Source organism: Pyxicephalus adspersus, chromosome 9 (genome assembly GCF_032062135.1).
Source record: "Pyxicephalus adspersus chromosome 9, UCB_Pads_2.0, whole genome shotgun sequence".
Taxonomy (NCBI): Eukaryota; Metazoa; Chordata; class Amphibia; order Anura; family Pyxicephalidae; genus Pyxicephalus; species Pyxicephalus adspersus.
The window spans coordinates 6,866,051-6,886,374 of NC_092866.1; the positions used below are offsets into that span (position 1 = coordinate 6,866,051).

The 20,324-nt window shown below is 40.5% G+C and overlaps 1 protein-coding gene across 1 annotated transcript in view; it reads right to left on the reverse strand.

Moving 5' to 3' along the window:
- The window catches only part of TSHZ3 (teashirt zinc finger homeobox 3), a 71,350-nt gene extending 65,894 nt beyond the window's left edge, over positions 1–5,456 (reverse strand). Inside the window, exon 1 of the mRNA XM_072422435.1 lies at positions 4,153–5,456. The gene's annotated coding sequence lies outside the window, so the exon portion shown is untranslated. The remainder of the gene's footprint in view (positions 1–4,152) is intronic.
- Positions 5,457–20,324: the final 14,868 nt, after the last annotated feature.

Sequence of the window (20,324 nt, forward strand, 5' to 3'; positions counted from 1 at the left end):
CTAACAATAGGAATACAGTATAAAGGGACTGGCACTGCCAATAAAGGACTGGTGGTGAGAATATAGAGCCTGGCACAGGAAATATTAGAGGGCTCATAACATACAGACAAAAAAGCTGCCAGTGTTAACTCCTACAAAGCACTACAATTGGGTGCCTGACAGCAGGCTGTGTGCCCAAGCGGGACTGGCAGTAGATAAACCAGATTGTTACTCAGAATACAGGCCTGGCACCGCAAATATGTAAGATGTCACTTTAACTTTCTTCTAACATCTACAGGGAAGGCTGTAAATATGGGCAGGGACTGGCACACTGCTACAGGGACAGGAATCTCAAATCCTAAATCCCAGGGACTGGTTTTGTATCTGCAAACAATTAAAGAGGAAGTCTATAGGAGGACTTCTAGAATAGGGACTTCACACTGCGGATAGAAACAAGAGGGCATGTCTACGGGCACCATAGCTGGATCCCATGGCATGCCACTACAGGGGCTGAAAGCCTGCAAATGCAGAATTTCCATGCAATCAGACGCATGCACATGCAGGGACTGCAAACACAGGGACCAATACCGGTACAAGGACCATTCATCTAAGGCAGCATGTGCCCATTACTAACCACCCCTGGCCAACCAGTCCTTAAAAAAAGAACTTTATCCAAAATACATTTCAAGGTTGTGGTTGTATCTGCTCAGTGCACAAACATTTTTGCAGACCAGCGTCCTTTTTTTCGCCAGGTTCCTTCTATAAAATGTTTTTTATGCCTCTGGGTATTTTTAGGTTCCAGATCCTAAAATATGTAAATATAGAAATCAATAGGCATGGCATGATCTTTACCTAAAGTCAGATTGGGTGGCGATCCTTGGGTGGGCACCAGCAGATGGCACCAAACACCTCTGGCCGAAAGACACCATTCGGTCATGTTGCATGCTTTTGCATTTGGCCATGCCATAGTTATAAACACATGCACATTCATATGGTCTGAGCATGCATGTTTATCTAATAGCTGCATAAATATGTCTTTCCTGCAAGTCTGCCCGACCTCCCACTGTCCATATTGGCACTGAGCTCAATTAAAACAAGGATAAGGATCTTTATTATCAGCCATGTGACTTTCATTTTCATTGGACGTTGCTGAAAATTAATGAACTTTTTGGAAAATGTAGATCCTTATCCTGGTGTGTTAGCTCGATGATTTGCAATCTAATACAGAATACCACCCAGCAAAAGCCATGGCCAGAAATAGGTGCCATTTTTTTAACTATTAGTGATAAGGTAGAGATGATTTGTGGCCACCAACGGGCAAGATTTTTTCACAAAAACTGCACCAAGTATTGCAACATGCTACTGAGCCTTTGCAATTTTTTTGATACCGTGCAGATATCAAATCATGGATCCTATTTGTTAGGATGGAGATTTGCCAATATGTTGCAAATTCAATGGAGCAATTCTGATGGAGCATTCCTGATCTCCTTCTAGTTAACTCCTACAAGGCCTGATAGTCACATGCGATACCTAAATCTGTTGTAATGCTGGCAACTGTCGGGCCACATATGCCTTCCCTAAGTGCAATGCCACTGTCTCTTAGTAAGCAGGCGGGCATGGGAGCTGTCACTTTAAATGCTCCTGTTCCTAACAGCAGGGACTGTCACTTGCATTCCTGGGCTTGCAGACACAGGCTGTCACTGAGAGCATGCAGCTACGAGGACTGTCACTTTAACTGTTTGTGCTTCCAACAGCAGGGCTGTCACTCGCATTTCTAAGCCAGCTGTCACATACTAAGCCCATACTGATGCAGGGGACTGTCACTCAACCTGTCTGCTTTTGTAGCATCATGCAGAGCAAAAGACTGTCACTTTAACGCAGGGTCTGTCACATCACAAGGGGACTGTCTGCCCCACCAAGACAATGCCCCATTGCCACCGATAGGTGCATTCCAAAAAAAGTGCAGTTATTGCAAAGACTCAAATTTTGTTTTCTGTAATGTGAAAACATTCACAGTCGATTTGATCATCATTAATATTCTTGGCGTTCCCTCTGGTATGTTCCCAATATCAAAATGGTCATCAGAGAACATTCCGTAACACTGGACACCTAACGATCATTCTGCTCCTCAACCGTAAGCGTTTTCCCATCGTTAAAATCTAAAACCCATGCAAGCGGACTTACGATACCTGCCGCAAGCGAGGAACGACTTCCTACACTGATATTTACCCGTACGATATTATTTTTACATTTACAGTCTTTCCTAAAGTGTAATGAATACAGCTAGCTTGGATAGAACGGGTAGAATTACAGTGCCAGCAAAGGCAAAAAAATTCCAAAAAGGTTGGAAAATTATTATGACAAATATTACTAAAAGCAATTGGTTTCCCATTTGTGTTCCCGAAATTGTGAAAATTTTGGTAAAATTTTGGAGAATGTTTTCAATCATTGGCCTCTGATAATACTACCAGGGCGGACACCGAACTGGTGATTAGAGAAGGATGTAGAAAGCGTGAGAGCCACCGAGCCAAGGTGTCATGGAGCAAAGCTTCCGAGGATATGGGATAGGATAGTGGAGTGTAAATAAATACACTACAGAGACACCACAACCTCATAGGGTGCGGGAGGCTGGGAAATGGTATTCCACGCATGCTGGCTCATTAAATAACCCCAAGTGTAATATACTCTGATTAGTAACTCGTAGTACCCAATCAACAAATATCTCTCAAAATTTAGGAGGTTTTATTTCATATTGCGTCGTCATTGTCTTTGTACGGCCTTGTTAGGTCAATAGGGATAGGCAATGTAGGTGCCTGTGACCTGAATTACAAAAAGACAAAATCGCCAGCTGTTTGTAGGAACCACAAACCCCAGCAAACCCTCTCCAAGCAGCTGGAAGCTGCCTGTAGCTTTAACTGTTATCAGTCTGGCAGAACACAATGGCTCATTAACTCTAAATAAGACAGCTCACGCATTTTCAGCAGAGGATACAGGGAGCAAAAGCATGCAGCTTGTTTACACTTGGCATCAATGAGAAGGGGCCCATACACATGGGATTGAGAACCTTTGTTTTGTAGCATTTTGGCTGCATGAACATTCATTTCTGTTTCGGTCAAACTCACATATTTATGCACTGAGCAGACAGCCCCCCGGGCAATCTTAAAGGGAACAATAGCATTGGTTCAGGAAAACACAATTCTTTCTTTTTTACAATCGGCCAAGGTGGCAACGTGCAAAATTCAGATGTTCATTTTATGTTTTCGGCAAGATGGAAAATGTTACAAATGTACAAATTACAAGACACTATTTACCAAGCAATGCAAAGCTCCTCGTTACGTTGGCACCATTTACCAAGATGCCAATAAGAACACCAAAATAAGGGCCAATGAATAGATTTGTATTGGAGGTGCCAGTCTAGGAACCAGTATGGTCAATAGAGGCCGCAGAGATCGGATAAATCGGCATAAACTATATTTATCAAATATTTCTAACCACTTAAAAATCCTAAAATAAATTGAGAAAATAATCCAGGAAGTGCTGAAGAAGCACAAACTACGCTTTGGCATCTCGTATAATTGCAGTGCACAGTGGGACATGTAGTTCCACAATAGATTTTTATAAATCCAGCAGAGCCTGGGAATAATTCCACAGCTTCCTATCGCATGCTATAAATCATAAGTCTACTATTCCAGTGCATGCTAACCTTTGTAGTTGCAAGATACAAGCACAGTCCTTGATTCCAGTGCATCCTGGGGCATGTAGTACCATAGTAGCTAAAGACCTAACACAGCCTGGCTCCTCTAACCCCTGTCCTCTGCTTGAACTCTTGCAGTGGGTCAACCTCTGCAACAACTTCCCAGCATAGTCACGCCTTGTCTTTTTTTTAAGGAGTGAAGTTCAGGCCACTTGCACTGCACAGCTTGTAGCTAAAAGACCTACCACATACAGACACCTCACCCAGCCTGCCCCCTACTGCACTCCATCTGACCCCTAAATACCCCCAACCTCTCCAACAACCCAAGCACATGTGTAATCCTACAAGGCCTAACAAAACAAGACAACAAAATGGTTAGAATTCAAAAACCTTTCTAAAAAAGCCCCCCGGTAGCATGAGAAGAGTTAAGGCAAAAGGGTAGAAGGAGAAAAAGGGGGGTTGTTCGAAAACGTACTTACAAAAAATATATTGTGCTCTTGGAAGAGGGGGTAGACTCTCCAGATTCAACGCATGATTGACACACGACGCACACTTTGCTTCCAGTCCTAAAGAGCGAAGGCTCCCCCTTGGCTCAGTGGGCAAGCTTCCTGCCAGTTTGCTCCTTGTTGGGCATCAAATGGGTCTCAGCCAAAAATTAATTGTGATGATCACTTTTCTCCAATTAGGATCTCCGGTATCTGGATCAGAAAAGGTTACTTGGTTGCACCAGACCTGAAAATGTCCTAGATTTGTTTTTTTTTTGATGTCCAAGATCAGATGACTTAACTCAATATCTGGATGACTTTTAAGTCCAAGCTCAGGAAAAGGGAACCCCAGCAAAAGCCACAATTGCCAATCGATGTACTTGGAGGTCGATTAGGCATTCCTGGCTGTAATCCTGACTTAAAGATGGAGCAGTCCCTCCTAAAAATACAATGTCTCAATGCTTTTTTTCTGAGCCTGGTCTCTTTGCTATTGCCAAACACCTACTTGCCTGCCAAATGCACTTTTTTTTCCCTCTCTCTCTCTCTCCCTCTCTCTCTCTCCCCCTTCCTTTTGTGTGGCTAACACATATTGCATGACAGCTACAGCAAATCAGAGTGTCTCTTGCAAATCCCAATGTGCTTGCAGTACTTTCAAGATCTGTGGAGCTGAAGGCTGCATTTACTTTCAGTTTGCAAGCAGAGAGATAGCCAGGGAAATGAAAAAAAAAAGAAAAAAAAAAGATCTCTTACAAGATCAAAAATCCTTCTACCACCCCCATTCTTCAGGACCTGGGATATTTCCAGAAATCTTCAGCAATCTGCACATGGTCTCTCCACATCCTGAACCCAGGAGGATAACAAAAAAAATATTACAAGAAGATAGCTTTGTCCAAAACAACTTGCAACCAGGAGACTTTTTTTTCTGCTGCTTTCAAGACTTTGAAGTTGAAAAAAAATAAGATATTTGCTTTTGTGAGCTGCTGCTTGAATCTTCTTATCTGCTGCCAAAAACAATAGTTCAGAGGCTGAGGAAATAGGAGATTTAAAAGCAGAGAGAAAAAAATGCTTTAAAAAAATAGCAGTCCTGCAATGCAAGAGGATGGTGAGATGGTAAGAGGCTTCCTGTCTGCTTGGTGCTGGATGCCAGGGGGTGAGAAGTGGGTACCAGCTGGGTGATGTGCACAGGAGATGGTGCACCCTGGTCCACTGTGCTTGTCAGATTAGCTGATTTTCTAAGAATCAGGTTTTTTTTGCAGTCTAACCTCTTTTTTTTGCCTCCCTCTCTCACTGCCTCCTCTCTCTCTCTCCCTCTCTCTCTCTCTCTTCTCCTATCTTGTTCTTTGGCATTGCTGGCTGCTAGATCCGCCCTTACATCTGTCTGTCTTTTACCATTGGCTATCCATCACTGTCACCCTGCTTGCAGCACACATCACAAACACATACAGGCTGCCACTCCAGGGAGGGGAGGGCTACCAGGCTTGTCTATGGCTGCTGGTGCCCACCAACCTGGCTTTACCCACAAATTAGCTCCTTATTACACAATACAGACACAAACAACCACCCCCAGTCTTCTAAATTCAACCACAAGTACAATAAATCATCAACTGCAACCCAAAATCCTACATTTGCTCTTTTACCTTCTCCATAAAATTACCATTCACCCCTTTTCATTTTACACAACTCCCAATAAACTTCTAAAAATCATAAATAATTGACTTACAGCAAGAGGATCTCTCTGAAACATGGATAAAAGTTTGCTGAACTCCATGAGATTATAGAATGATTATTGGTTGATATGTTTATTTTAGAGGTAAGATATTTGTTGAATGGGGAGGATTTTTTTTTTATTCTTATTATTTTGTAAGCTGTGTACCTTTTAAACCTGCAGATCATTTTGTTTTATTGGTATACAATGATCAGTGTTTTGCCAGAGCTGCTTGCAATGTGTTTCCTGCATTGTATCATTTCTCTGTGTATTGTTACATTGTTTCCATTTGTTTGCAAATATAATTATCAAGTGCAGAAGAAGAATCTTTCCTCCCTCCATCAAATGCATGTGAATGTTTATTTGCAAATATATTTATCATGTACATAAGAAGAATCCCCCCTCTATCAAATGCATCTGAATGTTTATTTGCAAATATATTTATCAAGTGCAGAATAAGAATCCTTCCACCCTCCATCAAATGTTTCTGATATCTTTCTATATACATTCTGCCAATACCTAGCCATGTCTTTAACCTTTTAGCATTTGCTGGAGTAAATAAAGTACTTTATGAAGCAGAAAATGGTGTGGGGTTCTATTGATCTGAATAATAATCATCCATTTTATATTGAATTACTTTTTGGGTTTTTATTTGTGGGAGGTGGGAAGCTGCACTGATTTATGTATTGCAGGACAACGTTTCGGCTTAATTAGATGCCTCACCTAGAAGAAGACTTCAGATAGAACGAAGTGATAGGGAACCATTAAAGGGCTTACTTCTTTATAATAAAAAAAATTAGCTAGGTGTTTTACATAAATATTCATTTTTGCTCAATTTTATGTTTTTATTTACTGCCAGGTGATTAGTTTGCTCTGCACCCCTATTGCTATGGACAAACTCCACGTAGATTTTTAAAAGTCAATTTGCAAAGGCAAGTCATATATATATATTTTTTTGCACCTACTAACCTGCATTGCCATGATAGAGGTAGGTCTGCAGTAATTTTCAAGCAAGCTCTTATATTGATTGATCATTAATCTGAGACAATGTGAAAGCCACACAAGTAAATGTGTCCTAAATGCATCGTTAGATTTATTTCATTTTTTTTAAATAATTTTTCTGCTTTAATTTTATGTACTGTAAAATAAAAATCACCAACACGACCACAGCAAATGGATTTTATTTTTGTATTATTATTTTTTTATTAATAGTTTTTATGATTATTTTTATTATAAAATTCTCTATAAGTTCATTTTCTTCTCCTCAGCTCTAGATCGTTTTGCAGATTTTAAAAACTAAAATAGAAATATAAAAAGTTTAATTTAACTTATTAACTGCTATTAAAAAATAATAATAAAAATTGCATCAAATAAAAAAAAAACTAATCATTCTTTTTCTAGCTTTGAAACAAATACGAAAATTTGTAGTTGCAAACTGGTGTCAGGTTTGAAACCTTGACTGTTTTATTTTATTTTCTAATGTTAAGATCGATTGAAATAATATTTAGTTTCCTTCTGTAACGCTTGGCAGGATTTTTAAAAAAGAAATAAAAATAAAAATTGCTGCGTCTAGTTTGTTCATTAAAAACATAAAGTTGATCTGTAATAAAATTGGCGATCCTCTTTCATAGAAAATAAATGGCAGGAAAGTAACAATAAAGGTAAACGTGATTTTAATAATCAGATGTGTATTTAATATTAATAAAAATCAGACACTATAAAAGACTTTCTTGTTTATTGCATTCATGGCGCAGTTTTGCGCATTTGCACGAATTTTTACAGTTTTTCTTTTATTTTTTTAAGCTGTGTGTGTTTTGCAGCCACTTAAAATCCATCTTCTCCAAAGTCCTGGCTTAGTCTTGCTTGAAAGTAAATTGTTTTCTTAAGTGAAATTTGCACAGCAGCAAAGTTTGGTTTTGTTAATTCTCTCTGGATCTTTTTTTCTGCTTTGGGAAGGAGCAGATGTAGCCTGTATATTCTCCAAATTCTGACACTTTCAGCACAGTGGGGACAAGAACATCCAGCCCTGCCTGGAAAGCCTTAATATCAGGGACCTGAGAGAAGGAAGAGCTCACCTCTGCCACTGCACGACTTCATACTAACATGAAAAGATTCCAGGTAACTCAGCACAATCCATCCTTGTGGAACTACAAATTCCAGCAATCTACAAGAGCAGGAAGGCAGGCTCAGGGATATCAGGCTGGTCTAGGGGTGAATGCAACGTTTAACCATTTGGTTGCTGGGACTGCTAATATTTGCAAGAGATTCTGTTTTTTTTTTAGGAATATTGGATGGATGGATAGATATTGGTAAATAATGATTAGATGATAGACAACTAGATATGGCATTTATGGTATAATATTAGATAGGTAGGAATATGATATCTATTATATATGTATATGGAGGAGAAATGAGAGAGAGATAGGATATAACATATATATATACACACACACACACACATATATATTTTCTCCTTTCTTTCTATCTTTCTTTCTTTCTTTCTTTCCCATACATACATATATATCCTATATCTCCTATAATATACTATATTTAACAATATCTATCATCAAATCATGATTTAACAATGTCAAGCTATCCCTCTATCTATCTATCTATCTATCTATCTATCTATCTATCTATCTATCTATCTATCTATCTATCTATCTATCTATCTATCTATCCATCTATATCTATATCCATGTATTATTATACCATATTAGCTTAAATCTCATACATGTATATGCAACCTGCAATCAAACTACATCAATTAAAACTTTCAAGGTCATTCAAGGTGAAAGGTGTTGCTAATTTTGCTTATTTTAGGATGCACAAAACGGAATGGAATATATACTGTCTTCAACAACCACTAGGATATGTAACTGTTCAATATAAAAGTATATACATAGAAAGAGAGAGACAGAGACAGAAGATATATAGAAAATAAGAGATGTGTAAATAAATAAATATATATATATATATATATATATATATTCATATATCCAATATATCTTCTCTCTCACTTTCGCTCTTCATATATATATATATATAAATATATCCAATATATCCATCTCTCTCTCTCTCCCTTTTTATATATATATATATATATAGATAGATATATATATATATATAGATAGATATATATATATACTATATCCATCTCTCTCTCTCTCTCTCTCTCTCTCTATATATATATATATATATATATACTATATCCATCTCTCTCTCTCTCTCTCTTTCTCTCTCTCTCTCTCTATATATATATATACTATATCCATCTCTCTCTCTCTCTCTCTTTCTCTCTCTCTCTCTATATATATATATATACTATATCCATCTCTCTCTCTCTCTTTCTCTCTCTCTCTCTATATATATATATACTATATCCATCTCTCTCTCTCTCTCTCTTTCTCTCTCTCTCTCTATATATATATATACTATATCCATCTCTCTCTCTCTCTCTCTTTCTCTCTCTCTCTCTCTATATATATATATGCTATATCCATCTCTGTCTCTCCCTCCTTCTCTCTCTCTACATATATACGGATAGATTGTAAGCTCTTCTGGGCAGGGTCCTCTCCTCCTCCTGTGTCACTGTCTATATCTGTCTGTCATTTGTAACCCCTATTTAATGTACAGCACTGCATAATATGTTGGCGCTTTATTAATACAGTATAACAATAATTATATACATAGACAGATATATAGTTAAAAATACAGAATATGTAATATTCATCTATAATACATTGATGAGTTCATATAAGAAGATGTAATATATATTATCTATCCGTATATTAGTTTTTTTCCAATGGCCTTGTAGTGTAATTCTTTTTTCTATAATAAAAAGTAATATTTCATTTTATTCAGAATTCTTTTGCTGCATTTCTGTGTGTGTATGGCGGGCTGAGTTGTATTCGGATGACCCCTCTTATAAGTCTTCTTGAATTACAAGCAGTCTAATAAAATTGTTGTTATATTTAGAGTGGGAATAGTTACCCCATGGGAAGGTTTAAAGGTGTCGGAGGTATAATGGTGAAAGGGAATTTTGTGTATGATCCAGAGCTGTTACATTACTGTAATTACTATATATACTGTATAATATTATATAAAGGCATAGGTGGGCTGCGTCCTACTAAACAAAAGTTTTAAATGTATTTTCTTATGGTGCTCCAAAAAGACTTTAATGAGGACATCGAATGCAATCTTAGTATACCATAAACTAATTTGGCTTTGTGGACATACAACGTGACGTGTGCATGGATCACCTTTTGTATATATATATTATTGTATATCTTACTGTATACGTATATGTGTGTTTGTATATATATATAATATTGTACACTTTATTGCATATGCGTGTGTGTGTCTGTGTATATATATATATATATATATATATATATATATATATATATTTATATTTACCCATAAACATTTACAATGGGACTCTCAGGGTAATTAAGCAGTCCATACTGCACTCAATACCCTTATATGAATACCCTTACCCTATACCCTTACCCAATACCCTTGCCAATTCCGCAACCTAAAGGGTTAATGCCCCTAAGACCAATACCTGCCTGATATCGCATTATTTCTTGCATGATGGATATGAAATTGCCAAAAAATGAAAAAGGCTTGGCTGCAGTGCATCGCCTATTCCTGGTTGTCATAATGAGTACAAGTGACGACCACCTCTCACATTTTCCTTGATATTATTTAACTGGACTGATGGGGGGGGGGGGGGGGGGGGGGTTGGCGGGGCCAGGCAGAGAGCCCCAGTTATCTCAATAGCGATGATGCAGAACACAAAGGCATAATTAAGCGGCCTAATTGGCAAGTCTACTTTGTGTAAACTTAACAACCGATCTGTAATATCGACTCCTGAACGCTAATGGGAGCATGATAGCGCCAGAATAGCACACTGGTTAATTACCAGGCTCCCCCGGACTAAGGGGTCGAAGAAGGACGCCCCTTGGGAATCAGCCGTCACCCACCTGCTATGACCTGGCTATGCTGGGCAATAGATAACAGGGCAAGATGCTGGGACTTGTAGTCCCACTCTGACCCACTATACATACAACACTTTGCCACTTTTTTTGTGTTTTTCACAAATTTTATTTATTTTTTTTAATATTGCTTTCATTACTCTCATAACTTTTATTTAAAAAGCGTCTACCTATAACGTAGCGCCGTACAATAAATAAAGGCTGCAGATGACAAAAGCAAAATCGCAAAAGCTGCCTGAGGAAAAGAAGAATCGTGTTTCACTAACAATTTTAGAACAAGAACAATATTAAAAAAAAATGAAATCAGAAAATTTTACCAAAATTTGCTAATTAATTTTACACCCATCACAATTTTAATTATTTTTAAATAATCAAATTGCAACATTGTATCAATAAGGGGCAGCGAGATTGATCCCCCAAGATTGATGGGATGATATCAGATGAATTGGGGATTCACTCCATTCCATCGTTAATCTTTTTATCATTTTTTTTATCTGTTTGGCCTAAAAATATCAGATTTAAAGCTTTCATATCTTCAGATATTTTTGGATCAATTTTTTATAATCGTAATCAATATGTTGAAATAAACATAATAAAAAAGAAGAAGATATAAAGATGTAATAAATAAATAATTAGCCCACGTTGTCCCATAGACATACAAAGACTAATGTCTCTTAAATTGTGATTTAATTGCTGGAATGAGACCCCCCCATCCCTCCCCCCCAGTACATAGACACCTCTTCTCTATTAAGAATTAATCCTATTTGTTGTACATCATAAAATATTTAAATGTTATAATTACAATCAAGCATTGGATATGGCGCCCCCCCCCCTCATGGAAATAATGAATTGACTATAATGTGGTCTTAGAAGGTGGCAGGTGTCTGGGCTGCTGCTTTATGGGTACACCAGGGGTGTAGGGGGGGGGGGGGCTGTACATAATATACGACATTAATTATTCATCGCATTTCCTCATTTAAATAAGGTGATGGCATACATGTACACCAGACGCATTTTTTTTTATTGGTCAGCTGCTGCATAAAATAGCAGCAGTGCAGCGCAGAACGTGGGAATGTCGCCTAATGGTGATCACATGGCATGCCATGGATGCCGACGGTGTTATAAATTCCAGGGGTGCTGCTGGTGAGGAGTTCCATCGCCATGAGTAAACCTGATGACCCCTATGTGGTGGGCTTAGGGGGTATCTCAGGGTAAGCCCAGGCCCCTGTGTCAGGGGTAAATAAATTGAGGAACAGAGGCCAAGATAGGAAGTGCCTCCACTACCATCAGGGGCCTAAAATTTATTCAGCAGGGGCCCCCAATTTGGTTTAGCACAGCTGCCTACCATTGGCCACTGGGGGAGAATTAAGAATTCCTGTTTAGTTTTGCTCAGCAGGTCATGTGACCTGGACATCCCACATCCAAGGACTCCACTCCTCTCCAATGCTGTTTAAGGTTCGGTCAGTGACCCTCCCACAGCTTCCAGGTGAAGGGGCGTGGCCATGTTGATGAAGCCGCCACCCTGCTTACTGTCTTCCTCCTGGTGGCATCCTTCCAGTGTTAGACTGACAGCACTGTGCTGTTATTTGGGGCTGCTTTACAATGTTGCATGGCTTTTTTAGAATACAAGAAACTCCTTGGCTTAGAAATTCCACCAGTAGACAGGAGGCTACAAAGAGGATGCAGGGGATCAGCAGCAGAAGAAAAATGGTGAAAATGATAATAAAAAGTTATATATATTATATATAAGAAGTGATCAAGAAAGCAGAATCAATGAATTATATGCTGAAAATAAAAATGAAATGAAAATCCCAATGTGTTACTTCCTGTCCGTATTATTATTATTGTTATTATTATTAATAAACAGGATTTATATAGCACCAACATATTACGCAGCGCTGTACATTAAATAGGTTTTCCCTTTATCATTGCCTACATGGGATTTTATAGGGTTGGGTTGCCAATGGTGACAACAGCCGACCAAAGAAAGAACATTATAATCCATGTGTCTGGGTGACAACACAGCAGGGCCACTAAAATACCAGAACAGAGTGTTGTCACCCCATAACAGGAAGTGACCTTAGTGGCAGGATCAGCAATGCTGTAGGGCCATGGTGCCAAGCCTTGGGTGTACGGCTCATTGTATGCACATCGGGTTCTAGATCTGCAGCCTTGAGGGCTGATAACATTAAATAATATCCATCGTCCGCTTTTATTTCATCATATGAATCGTATTTGCATCATTTCTTCCATTAGGCCATAAAAATTGAATGGCTGAAAAAAAAAAAAGATTAACGTAAAAACGATTGCTCTGCAAGTGACTGGAGGATGGGAGTCTGCGGGGTGAAATATTGATGCCAGATTTAGATTTATTTGCCATTTAAAGGAACATGCCGATCCAAAATATTTTCCAGAAGCTGTGGCAGGGATGCAGGGAGCCCGCTGAGCGGCTAAATTTGTTATTTTTGGGTTTATTTTGCATTCCTGACTTCTTGGTATTATAACTGCCCTGAACTGACCTGGGGAAATGTGTTCCCTGCTTCCAGCCCCGCCTCCTCTAAAGCCTTCTGTAAGTGGGAGTGGTCTTCATGTCCAAGCTCCTCCTCTTCCCTTTATTACAAATGTAGGAGGAGCCTAAAGAAGAGAAAAGAAACTCATTGGATTAAATGCATTGGATTATATAAAATCCAGATTACAGGTAAACTGGTGAACAACTCTGGGGTTGGGTAGTGGCAGCAAAAGGGTTAATGCACATAATCAGGGCCCCGATTAAAGGGAGGGGGCAAGGGGTACTTCTACTTGCCCCCATCAAAAGAGCTTGACTTTTGCAATGATGGAATTTCATTGCCCAGGAATTTATAATGGCAGCGCTGGCACTGGCATGCACCATTGTCACTCCAACATGCACCTAGGGGCCTATTTTTATATATTCACCCAACATTCACCCAACATCAATTAGAAAAATTCACATTTTTCTAATTGAAATCAATGTTAATAATGTATCAATTCAGGGTACAACTTGGGTGAATCATTGGTGAAAAGGTTCATAAAAAGATTCCTAATGTTGACTCAATGGTTTTATATTCTAGAGGGGATTTTTGGTCATTTAAGGACCATATGAAAATCTGACATGTGCACAGTGGTCCACCAATGTTGTTCATCAATTCGCTATGGCTGTATATTCCTATGGAGGAGAGCACAGTGGGGTGTTGTCCTCCTCCCTATAGAATAGAATGGCTCTGTGTGTGCAGTGCTCGTTCATTCGTCACTGGAAAAGATCACAAAAGATTATTTCCAGCGAGGTGATCACTGAATTCGTGCAATAAATGCCTTCTGTTTGAAAACAGAAAAAAAAAAAAATGGTCACATGACCAGACTCAATCATAGCCAATTAATGAACAATTAATGAGAAGCCTTCTGATGAACGACGCTCTGTAATTACATCGCATGGCGCCGGCTTGCTTGGGCCCCGTCTCCTAAATGATAATCACCCCGGCCTCTGGATGATGGCAGCGGGCTAATGGGGATCTCATCAGCCAACCTTTTCCGCGGGATTGGCTTCATTAATATTCAAATTTGTATTTGCATATTACTAAGCCACGCCCCTTCCAAAAATTGCCAGTGCAGCATTCTGATTAGAAGACAGTTGTCACCCATAGCAGGACGTGCCATTGTGGCAGGATCACCGGGTATTATATTAAAGCTGAACAGGCGACTGATAAATGCATATAATGGAGCTGTAGTATTGCCCCTTAGACCTGAGATTTACACCACAACCCTAGAGGGGGCCACTGGTCTCTGCTGTTTCACTTTCTCAGCTCCCCCACCTGACAATGTGACTGGACAGTAAATAAAGAAGCAGCGGATTGATCTATCTACTTATCTCTTAGCTCTCTCCTTCTATCAGCATGCTCCATACTTGATTGTCTCCTTGTGCTTCTCTCTCTCCCACTCCCTGAATTTTGCTGTTAAAGTTGGCACTGCTTACTATAACATGATGCATTTATTGATGCACAGGGATAAAATGGGGCCCTGGGCGGATATAAAGTGGGGGCCCCAAAATGCACAAATGCCATTTTTTCACTGAAGAGGAGCAATTGCCCGATTTGCCCTACCCCGAACCCAGCCCTTGTTGTGTTGGTGCCTTGCATGGGATTGATGAATCTGTGTCATGCTGGCGGGTTTGGGCATGCATCCTCGTGCTGCTGCTATTCTACATGTGACCAGTGGAGGAGCCCAGGTTAAAGAGACACACACAGGAATGCAGAGGGATCTCAGCTGGCAGAAGCAGCGGCCTCCCCTCCCCCTCCTCTCCAGGACTCTTTGTCTGTGTAAATAAACCGACCATTCAAATCCATCTTTTCTGGCAAAAAATATTCCCCGGCCTGACACAGAGCACATGTTCCTGTGTAAACTCACACAAGTGCACAAAGTGTTTCTTCAGCTTCAAAGTTCTCCCAAAGAGCTCTTCACTGTCCGGCCCATGCAGCTGTGGGACTACAACCCCCAACATGCCGTCCCTTGAAGGGACACAGGATACTTTCACGAAGCTGAGGACAAAAGAAGATCATGCGTGTTAGAAAGTAGCCACAGCCTGAGTAGAAAGGCCTGTGCTCTGACAGCAGCTGGTTGGGAGGCAGCGGTCTCTCTGCAGAGTTCTTTCTGCTCTGAGTCAGAGCTAGACACGCCCTCTGCTGAGTCAAAGCTAGACACGCCCCCTGCTGCGTCAGAGCTGGACACACTTCCTGCTGATATAGAGCTGGATTCTCTGACTGCTGAGTCAGAGCTAGACACGCCCCCTGCTGAGTCAGAGCTAGACAATTTCCTGCTGAGGCAGATCTGGACACGCCCCCTGCTGATATAGAGCTGGATTCTCTGACTGCTGAGTCAGAGCTAGACACGCCCCCTGCTGAGTCAGAGCTAGACAATTTCCTGCTGAGTCAGAGCTAGACACGCCCCCTGCTGAGTCAGAGCTAGACAATCTCCTGCTGAGGCAGATCTGGACACGCCCCCTGCTGAGATAGAGCTTAGCTCTCCTACTGCTGAGCCAGGGATAGACACGCCCCTGCTGAGCTAGAGCTAGACACGCCCCCTGCTAAGTAATATCTGGACACACCTCCTTTACAATCAGAGCTGGGCACACCCTTCTTAGTCAAAGTTGGACACTCCTACTGCTTAATCAGAGTGAGACACACCCCTGCTGAGTCAGAGGCTTGAAGCTGGCCAATCAGCAAGAGAATTAATTTTTGTTGGTAGGTTTTACTTAACAGGGGGTGTGTCTGCAGAGAGGCCACTGTTTCCACACTGAGAATCTCTTTGCATTAGAATGCTAGCACACTACTGACACTACTTGTGATCCTGCCATGAAGGTTCTTATTCGAGTACTTTGTTCTAGATGCTCCTAATTCTGCTCTTCTGCTGTCACATCACCTGTGCCCGCTGCTGGTGGTGAGTAAATAGCGCCCTGTTGTCACTGCCAGGAAGCCGATGCTGAGCAATAATGTGTGGCAATGAGTGCATATAGACAGGAAATAGCTGAAAAGGATTGGAGCAGATCAGCAGCAACTTACATAGGTTATAATATGTTACAATGTATGGCAATATTATCATTTACTGGAGCTCCTGTCCAGTAACTGATTACTGGGATGATGCCATCAGTCTGCTGCAGGTGATTGTAAGCATTTCCTCAGTCTCCTTTCTCCAAGTGATCAGACTGCAACAATATGACAAGTTAAGAAGCTGCATCAGGGGCTGATCTGTGTCAGACATTTGTGAACACTCTACAGGATTGGCATGATGGTTTCATCAGGGATCCAGTGCAGAAGATGATGTCCCTGGAAGATGCCTGCAAACGGATGGCGCCGTCCTTCTGGAGAGCAAAGCAGATAAGGCTTGGGATGTCTATTCTGTGTTACACAGGACAGCCTTGGTAGGGGTTCATGGCTGGGGATCTCTGCACCCCGACACAGCTTATACAAAACAACATCAGATCCATGGGGCTGCCAGGAAAGGGTTAAATCTCCCTCCGTACACACGGTGGCTGCGGTCACTTCAGACGCTCATTAATACCGCTTAGTAATGCGCAACATTTTACCTCTGGCAGAGGATTTATCATGCAAATTCTACAGAAAAGTTTACAAAGCGCCCGGAATTTATCCAACTAGCAAAGATAATGAGAAGAAAATATCTGTGAGGGGAAATGAGAGACCGACAACCCCACCGCCTGACCTACACCATGTGATCTAACCATCCATCTATCTATCTATCTATATATCTATCTATCTATCCCTCTATCTATCTATCTATCTATCTATCATCTATCTATCTATCTATCTATCTATCTATCTATCTATCTATCTATCCATCCATCCATCTATCTATCTATCTATCTATCTATCTATCTATCTATTATCTATCTATCTATCTATCTCCTTCATTACTTCATAATTAAAACAGTCCAAGTAAATTCTGATTGGTTGATATGTATTATAGCAGTAAAAGCCAATTATAGACAAATGTCCCTCAGGTAATAAAATAATAAAATAAGTAGCTCTGGCTGCAATACTCTACTTCAATCCAGAGTTGTTCTGCATATCACCTCTTGACCACTGGTAGTTCTCAGTCTTATAGAATAATGTCACTTAACCCTAAAGATAGTGAGTGCAGGAAGTCCTGGCTCCGCCTCCCTGAACTGGCCCCACCCCTGAGCACTGCACTCTGTACTGACACAAAGAGCAACACTCTCTGAGGTCATTACTTATTTCTAGCCTGGAACCTGCAACATATTCAGTCTCAAGTTTGTAATTCCTCAGCCTATCCCTCTTGATTCCCTCTTCGTTTGTACTGGTTGAACCATTGGCTTTCCTCCAAATTGGTCAAAGTGAATGCAATCACTGAAATCTCATAAAAGCTTCAATGTAATTTCAAAAGTTTGAAAACTTTTACTGATCCTGCCATAAAGGTCCTGGTCAGAAGAGAATGGTCAGACTGGTAGAAGCTGATAGAAAGGCAATAGTAACACAAATAACCGTTACACCCGAGGTCCGCTGAAGAACATCTCTTAATGGAGAACATGGCCAACCTTGAAGCAGATGGACTACAGAAGTGGGAGACCACACCAGGCACCACTTCTGTCAGCTCCGTACAGGGACCTGAGGCTACACACGGACCAAAAGTGGACCATAGAAGATTGGAGAACATTGCCTGGTCTGATGAGTCTTGGTTTCTGCTCTGATATTTGTATAGTAGGGTCGGGATTTGGTGTGATGGATGTATCCGGACTTGTATCAACTGTTTTAGCTGGTGGTGGTGTAATGGTGTTGGGAATATTTTTATGGCACACTTTGGGCCCCTTAGTGCCAACTGTACCTTAGTATTGGTGATGACCATGTCCATCCCTTTATGACTGCAGTCTCCCCATTCTCCGATGGCTAACTCCGGCACCATGGCAGAAAGTTAAAATTGTCTCAAACGGGTTTCTTTACCATGAGGTCAACAGACTGTGGAGACAAATGGCCTCCACAGTCACCAGATCCCTTTCCAATAGAGCAGCGCTCGCTAACCACTAGTCTGCAAAAAATTTTAGTGGTACGCTACTCTGGGCGGTGCGGGATCACGAGAAGGACCCTGCTGGGGGGGCGCAGGGGCCAGAGCCGTGGACCATGAGCCCCTACGGGTTACAGGCTCGAATGGTGGGTGTGGCCACAACCCGCCCACTCTCCCATTGAAAGGAAGATTCTTCCCCTTTACCCCAAGAGATGACTCGGGGTGGATTTTACTAAAAGTGGTAATCCTGAGTCACACTCGGGGTCGCTTTAAACCCACGTACCTTGTTCCGTCAATGCACCCCCACATCCTGCTGGTCCCCGCAGGTCCTGAGGACACGTCCTCCTCCTCCGATCCCCAGCGGGTTTCCCGGTGACGTCGGTGCTGGCGGGAGGAGCGGCGGGAAATTCAAATCATTTTGTGTTGGATTCAATACAAAATAGCCATATTGAGTCCAATACAAAGAAATCTTCAATTAATATATATATGATTATATTATATATAATATACAAGCTTCTGTACAGTTATATTACATGTTTAACTATTTTTTTTACCAGATTTTTGTGTTTTTTTATTTAAAGTTTATTAATAAATGTAATAAATATTGGACATATTTCGGTGAATTATGCCTAAGAATTATAGCCTACAATGTAAAATGAATTTCTATGCAAAAAAATGTAATGCTTTTTGCATGGAAATACGGAGAGAATTAGAATGCTAGGGGGTTAAGTGACAGACGGCTCCCCGCGCATGCGTGGTACGAGTCCATGAAATTTGTGGTCCGTGAAGTCTAAAATGTTGGTGAGCACTGCAGTAGAACACCTTTGCTTTGTGGTGAACTAAAGATTCACATTATGGATGTGAAGCCAACAAAGGCAAAGGTGGATGAAACCCCGTACTAGCAGGGTGTACCTAATAAAGTGGCTGGTGAATAACATAGCTTAGGGCTGATTTTTCAGGGAAAACCAATTAGCCTTCCATTATGTTTTTTGAGATGTAGACAAAAGCTGAAGTGCCATAGGGAAACCAATCCAAACATGGGGAGAATATGGAACCATGGTGCAAAGGCAAGAACACTAACCATTGCCCACCATACCGAAAAATTAGCAATAAAAATGAATGCAGGAAAAATTAAAAGAACTCCAATGCCCATTGTCCATTAGGACCAACGAAGAACAAATAACCTTTTGCTTAATTGTAAGTATGTAACATCTTCTCATTCATTATAAGATCACAAATCATTTAATATCTCCACTTATAATGAGCACTTCATTATGCCCCTAAAAGACGCCAATTTGCAGAATTATTTTCTTCTTGGTATGTATGAAGTTACTTTCACACTTTCTATAACCTTTAGTGTCTGCGCTGTGGAGGAAAAGGTCATTGGATATATATGAGTTCTGCAAGCGGCCCCCATATGGACCTGAGAACCGTGAAGGGTCTGTCGGCATTGTTGTGATACGCAATGTCATATAGGGTTTTAATAAGCCACTCGTTCCTCTCTTGTATAAAAATAATAGACATCAGCTCCATGCAGATTATATACACAGGTATAATAAATGCAGTACAACAATAATGATTCCTTGTATGAAGTCCAGCAATTATGTTTGGGTAGGAAGGAGGCATCAATCACTGAGAAAACCAACCTTTACTCATTGTAAAATCCTCATTTCCAACATTTCCTTGGGTGACACAGAAGGTACCTAGAAGAAGGAGCTACAGTCATGTGATAAAGTAAGGTGTGGAAAATGATGACTTTTTAACATATTAGAAGAAGTAAACCTTCAATGAATTGGTGGATGGTGACAAAGGTGATATAAGTTTCCAATTTCAGTTACTAATGACTTCCTCACTCATAACCTTCTCACACGCACAGCTCCAAGACTTTTCTAGAGCTGCCCCGACTCTCTGGAATG